This window comes from Pomacea canaliculata, linkage group LG2, assembly GCF_003073045.1.
Source record: "Pomacea canaliculata isolate SZHN2017 linkage group LG2, ASM307304v1, whole genome shotgun sequence".
NCBI classification, from domain to species: Eukaryota; Metazoa; Mollusca; class Gastropoda; order Architaenioglossa; family Ampullariidae; genus Pomacea; species Pomacea canaliculata.
This window is the reverse complement of record NC_037591.1, coordinates 28,048,949-28,055,331: the sequence shown is the minus strand read 5'-3', so window position 1 is coordinate 28,055,331 and position 6,383 is coordinate 28,048,949.

Sequence of the window (6,383 nt, the reverse complement as noted above, 5' to 3'; positions counted from 1 at the left end):
GACTACGTGTTCGAGCAATGTGTGTTTCTCCCCAGACCTCATGAGTCCCATGGATTATCTTCGCACCAGGAATGAGGTAGCGGTTTAGTGTGGGTGAGAGGGAACGAATAGTATAAATACTAAACCACTCCCTATCCCATAACAGTGGGAGGCCTAACGTGGGTTATATCAAATAACCGGAAGGGAAGTCGAATAATGAGATTGTCTAACAACAGTCCATCATCCCTCGCCTCATAGAAGTCCAAACTTAACAATGACTGTAAACAAACTCACATTTAGTTAGTAGATGCAAAACATTGCCTAAACCAGATAGTGCAGTTATTATCGGTAACTCCATCTATTTACTGATAGCCGCTTAAATTAAACATGATAAAGTTTTAATAGATGTCACAAGTGTCATGTTTTGAAACATTTGACAACGTTCCAAGCACCGTGAGACAAACCTCTGATGTTTCCGCCTAGTCATGTAATACTTAAGCATTTGTCGCTAGAGTTAAAGCTAACACATTCAGGTTAGCCGAATTTATAAATACGTCAATGTTAATCGAAGGGAAAGATTATGTCTTCACTCTTGCTTTTTCTTCATTAGAAGACACAACATGTCCTGCCAACATGGGCTGCTGTCTGTAGCATAATATATTTTAAGATCAGTAGGGGAAAGAATTTAAAAGTATTGAATAAAACTTTGACAGTATGTTAAGGAAGATATTTTACTAAGCTGTATGTGTAAACTTTCAAGATAGCAAAAAACGTTTAACTGCTTTACTCTTCAAGACCGGTTAAATAGAATACCGTGTGAGAAATACATTTAGTCTTTGATCTTGTAATTCAAATTTTAGAAGTAGAGCGTGAAGATAAAATGTGATAAAAAAACTTTTTTAAAAATTCATTACAACTTTCTTTCTCTACCACGACCTTTTTTTCTCTGCGTCAATGTCCCCTGCACCAAGCTGATACAACTTTGAGAAAGCATGAAAACACTCTTTGGAGAATGTTCCGCGAAATTGGTTAGACAGGGCGGGCGCACAATGTTTTTACTAGCTTGTGTCTAAGGAAGGAGAGAAAAACAGAATAAAATAGCGGTCGGGCAGAAGTGTAGAACGCCTTTTAGATTGAGAAGAAACATACATCGGACTTACGCCTTTGTAAATTAATGAAATGTCACTCCATTTGCCGTAAGTGGGTGAGTTCTTGTGTGTGGCTTCTTTTCACTGTGCACTTCTCCCAACTGTCACAAAGATATAACAAGGACGAGAATTTTCAGAGGCGCCTTAGAAGTCTGTGGAAATGTCATCACGATTGCGCCAGGTTTCAAGGTCAACGAAGATGTACAGATCCTTCCTGATTCCAGAATACTGTCATAATAAGAGTTGATTCTATGAGCAGCGAATGGACTCCTATGCTGTTTATCCAGGGAGTTCAAACACTATCGATAATATCTCAACGCATCAGACAACCCAACACAAAAACACAGAAATGTCTAAAAAAGCAGAGCACCACAAAAGAAGCAAAAGAAAGAGAAAATTAAAATAAAAGAACCAAAGCCAAAACGAGCGAAATCTGAAATCGACGATTACTGCACATACTCCACAGACCTAAAAAAACCGATAACAGGACTTCTTCAAAGCGAAAGTCTTGTAAGATTAATGCTTCGGTTTGCCGCCATGCCAATTAACGTGTCCCACCGAATATTTTGGTTGCACAAGATACTTAAATAATGTCCTTTTTCACAGTATAAACAGTTTTTGTTTTACAAAGAAATTATTTTCTTGATAAGCAGCTGCAGGTCTTTTGTTACTTGGATGTTAGATGGCAGAAAAGCACAAACAATTATGTTGAGAGAGATGGAAGAGAAGAAAAAAAAAAATGATGAATTTCCAATTCTACTTTGTGTCGAGCCAGATTAAGTTCGTAAACGTTGCAGTTCGCAGCCGGTAACAAGCCAACAGAGGAGGAAGGAGCTGAAATGACGAGGAGACGGATGAGGTAGACGGGGTGCACGGGATGAAGCGGTTCGATGGTAAGATCAGTTATGGTTCTCGGAAATGTGCACGAAGCGCAAGAAAAGAAACAGGACTTCAATGATGATATATACACTCACGCGGAAGTTGCTCTGTATTGACTGATTTACTACCTTGCGCATTTCGTCAGCAGCTATTACATCAGCAGTAATGCTGAGCCTAGACGAGGACAGAGCGTCAGTGAAGCGTCAATGTTTGGGAATTGTTGTGTGCTCAATGCGTTGCGTGGTGTTGTGGGTCAATATTTGAGTGGAAGATTTGTGTGCGCAATGCTGGGGTTCAATGTTGTGTGGTCAAGGTTGTTTTCCAATGCTTGCGTGTGAATGTTGTTCTAATTTCTGGCGATCGTGGTGTTTGTGTGCGTCAATTGTAGTGCGTCAATATTTCTGAGCTCAATGTTGTGTGCGTCATTTCTGTGTGATGTTGTGTGAGTCAATTCGTACGAAGATACTTCTATCGTAATGTTTAATTAGTCATTGTTACTTCTATTGTGTTATCACGGTGCCATGAGGGGACATGGCCCGGCTCGTTAAGTGGAGTGATTCTAGAGATTCATATTTGGGTTAGCACTATATTTCACTGAGCAGAACAACAATAGAGGCTTGACAGAATCATGGCGTTTGAAGAAATAATGTAGTAGAACAAACTTCTAGGGGCAGCTGCTTAATAGGGCCGTGCTCATCTTCTCACACTGCGGCCTCTTTGTATAACACTCAATGAACAGACTCTTCCTGAAGTGTGTCAACTGAGGTAAATCGTTTGCCCAAAACAAAGGATCGAACGCCATACCTCTCCATTAGGACGCCAGTATTCTAACCACTCGGGTATCCACCTCCACATTCCACAATTTCTCGGTACAGCAAACATCAAGCTTGTCTCAGGGAGGTAGTAATTTTGTTCACACATCTGTGGGCTTAAGTTTTTTCATGGATTCGAGACGTAGCGTGTTTAAAACTCACACACACACACACAAAAGAGAGAGAGAGACGTTCTGTCACATAAACACACACATACACACACTTATATCTAGACAGACACATAGGTACAAACAAGCACATATACACAGACGCACATATCGCATAAACACAAGCACACGCATATATGTATACACACAACTCCAAATTTCTACACAGACAAACATACGCTCTTATATACAAATACACTTTTACATAGACACACCTATACACAGAAGCATACAGATACGCACTTATACAGACTGTCACACGTACAGACAAAGAGAAAACAAATTTACACAGCAAGTAAAAGACCCAAACAAAAATAACAAAAATATGGAAAAAAAACCAGCTAGACAAAAACAAAGAAAAAAGGAAACGGTAATGGCTAGCCGCTTCTGACTGAGAGCAGAGCCAGACCACTGCGAAGAAGGGTCGTGCGACGAATTACGCCCCTTTGAAATTCTTTGCCCACCATTTTACGACTGCGAGTCGACGCAACCACACCGGGGTGGAGTGGGGTGGGAGTGGAGGTGGGGAGGTCCCGAGGCACGTGGCTCCAGCCTCATTATCACAAGACAAATGCTGCCCTGCCTTGGGTGGAGTTTCCCCAGCGTTGCACCAAGTGCTCTCCCTTGAGAGCGCTAATGACAGTTGATGCCCTTGCAAACAGTCTTCTGTTGACACTGGCGCACGTCTGTCTCTTATGTGTCCATTGTCCGACAATGTCGCCGTTGCTTACTTCCTGATCCTCGATGGAAGCATGACGTGTCGATCAGCGTTACCATGACACTTCTCTCATCGCCGGTCTGAAGAAGTCGGTCTAAGGGTCGCGGAGTATGGAGGGCTCTAGGACCATGGGAGGATTCTGAGAAGAGTGGTGGGATGAAACAGCCGTGCCAGATGGTCGAAAACGCTACGTAGAAAAAAGAAGAAATGCAGCTAAAAAATATTTAGTCAAACTGTCTTTTCTGCCTGTTCTCTGTACTCGTGTGATGCCGATTGGATTAAAGGCATCGACAAGCTCCGCTCCTCCAGCCAAGCAAAGTACATGTTGGATATAAAAGATAAAAAGAAAATTAACTCAAGTAATAACTTTTATAGGTCAAACATAATGAAGAAAATTTAAAATGTCATGTCAATTAATTTCTCATAACGAACAACTGATATTATTATAATATGTCGACCAATCACAACTTTATTGAGGAGGAAGTCTGGCGCCAAGGTGAGGCCAAGATAAAGGTGGGGGGGGGGAAGGGAAGGAGGCAGGCGGTGCGAGTGCACAACAGAAAACAGAAAAACAAAGAGCTTGCAGTGTTTGAGTGCTATTTCAGCCAGAAATGGTGGACAAGGAATAATCATGCAGGCGTTGTCATGGTCACATACTCAGACAGCGCCGACTGACAGCCGCTGTTAGCGAGGCAATACACAGACCACTGCCACTGTCATCACAGAAAGACATGGATGCTGGTACTGCCATCAATAAGTGCACAGCTCTCTCTAATTTTCTGAGCCACAGTATATCTGCCCGATGAGGAACGCCAGTAACCAGCCTTGGATCTTGGCCGAAGTATGGTGGTATAGGAACTCCACACACAGATGCATACTGATCATCATCAGGAGAATACCAGCAACACTTATCTTGACCTACACTGAACAGCGGTGCACGTCAGTGTGGCATATCTGAGTATGCCATGACAGGACGACTGTGTTGTCATTTAAAAACATTTTTTTTGGCTGTGCTTTGAGAACATCGTGCAACTGCTTGAATTATGAAAGTATTAAGCACACATGCAAACACTCACATGCACGAATGCACACGCACGCACAGACACACATGCGCCGCGCCACGCGCACAAACACATACAAGATTTATCTCCTAGTGACGTGTAGAAAAACAAATGTCTCCAAACAGAACCAGAGGTTTTGACTCAAAGGTAAAACCACCAAAAAAAAAAAAAATAGTTAAAAAAACACGGGGCGTTATCAATCTTGTACTTCCTCACAGACTGCACCGGCTGACAGGAGCAAGCATTGTGTTTTATGAATTAGCAACCTTGGGGATTGTCATCAAGATCAGGAACATTTTGCACTGATTGAAAGAATGAAGACCAAAGTTTCTTCAACAAAGTTTGTCACTCGATCTAAACTTTTAGAAATAATGTAAAGAGCATCACCCCTTTTTGCTTGGTGACCTTATCCAGTGATCAGGGTTAGGTAATGAATCCTGATAGAATAAGTTAAAAAAACTTTAGGACCTTTATACACTCGGATACCATCTTCTAAAGAGCTACATCGTGTTAACAACAACAACAACAACAACAACAACAACAACAACAACAACAACAACAACAACAACAACAAGCAGATTTTTATCCATTTATCCACTGTAGAACAGACTCAATGCGCTGAACACAAATAACAACAAATGACAATGTAATGCAGTCAAAGAACATAAGAATGTGCATTAGTCGCAGTCGAGAGATAATAAAAAGGTTCACAGAATAATAAGAACACATACCCCGACGCAAACAACATATCATACACACGTTATGTCAATAACAAATGAGATGATGAAACATATGACTCCCAGTTGTTGCCATCTTGCTCAGTACAGGTTGCAAACCCTCCAGTCCACACCACAGTTCCAGTCGTAGTACAGACCAGATAGTCACGTGATGTTTTTGTTTTCCTGCTGCTAGAGTAACTTGCAAAATGCTTTTGGGAAAACCGTTATAGCCAGTGAGTCAACAAGCCAGTTAAACAGTGCAAATCCAGAATGAGTCAAAATCTAGAGGAGATTGATAGTTTGTTTTGATGTGGTATTTAATGAATTGTCGAACACTTCTAGAAGCTTCCGCAGAAAAGAAGAATATCACAGACGATAGATTACTACTATTGTGTTTTTTTTGTTATTTTATTTTGCAAGAACACCAATAAACAATAGGTACAGATGGTTCATGGAGGATGTTCACAGACGTTGTAGTGCACATCTGCAAAGTTTTTATTAATCTGTGAAGCAGATCAGTTTAAACTTGGAAATAGTCTGGTGTGTGATTAAATTATCCGTCGATCACTAGGATCAACATGGCGGTGAAGCAGAGAGGACCGCATCACCTGTGTGACCTTCTCACCAGTCAACGGCACAAACACACAATGGGAAGACCGTTGTGGACCGAGACAGATGGTTAGATTGCACGAAAGCACAGGTCAACGAGAAGAGCTAGCCCCCTCCAGCGGTCATGGACTAAAGCTCATGACAAAAGTCGTTTTGAAAAAGCGTTTTATTTACCTTTAAATTTAATTACCTTTATTTACTGTAGGTAGATTTAAGTCATATCATGTACGATTTGTTTTTAAAATAGGGTGACCCCTTTCCAAAAGCCCAGGTAATGTAAGATCCTTTTAC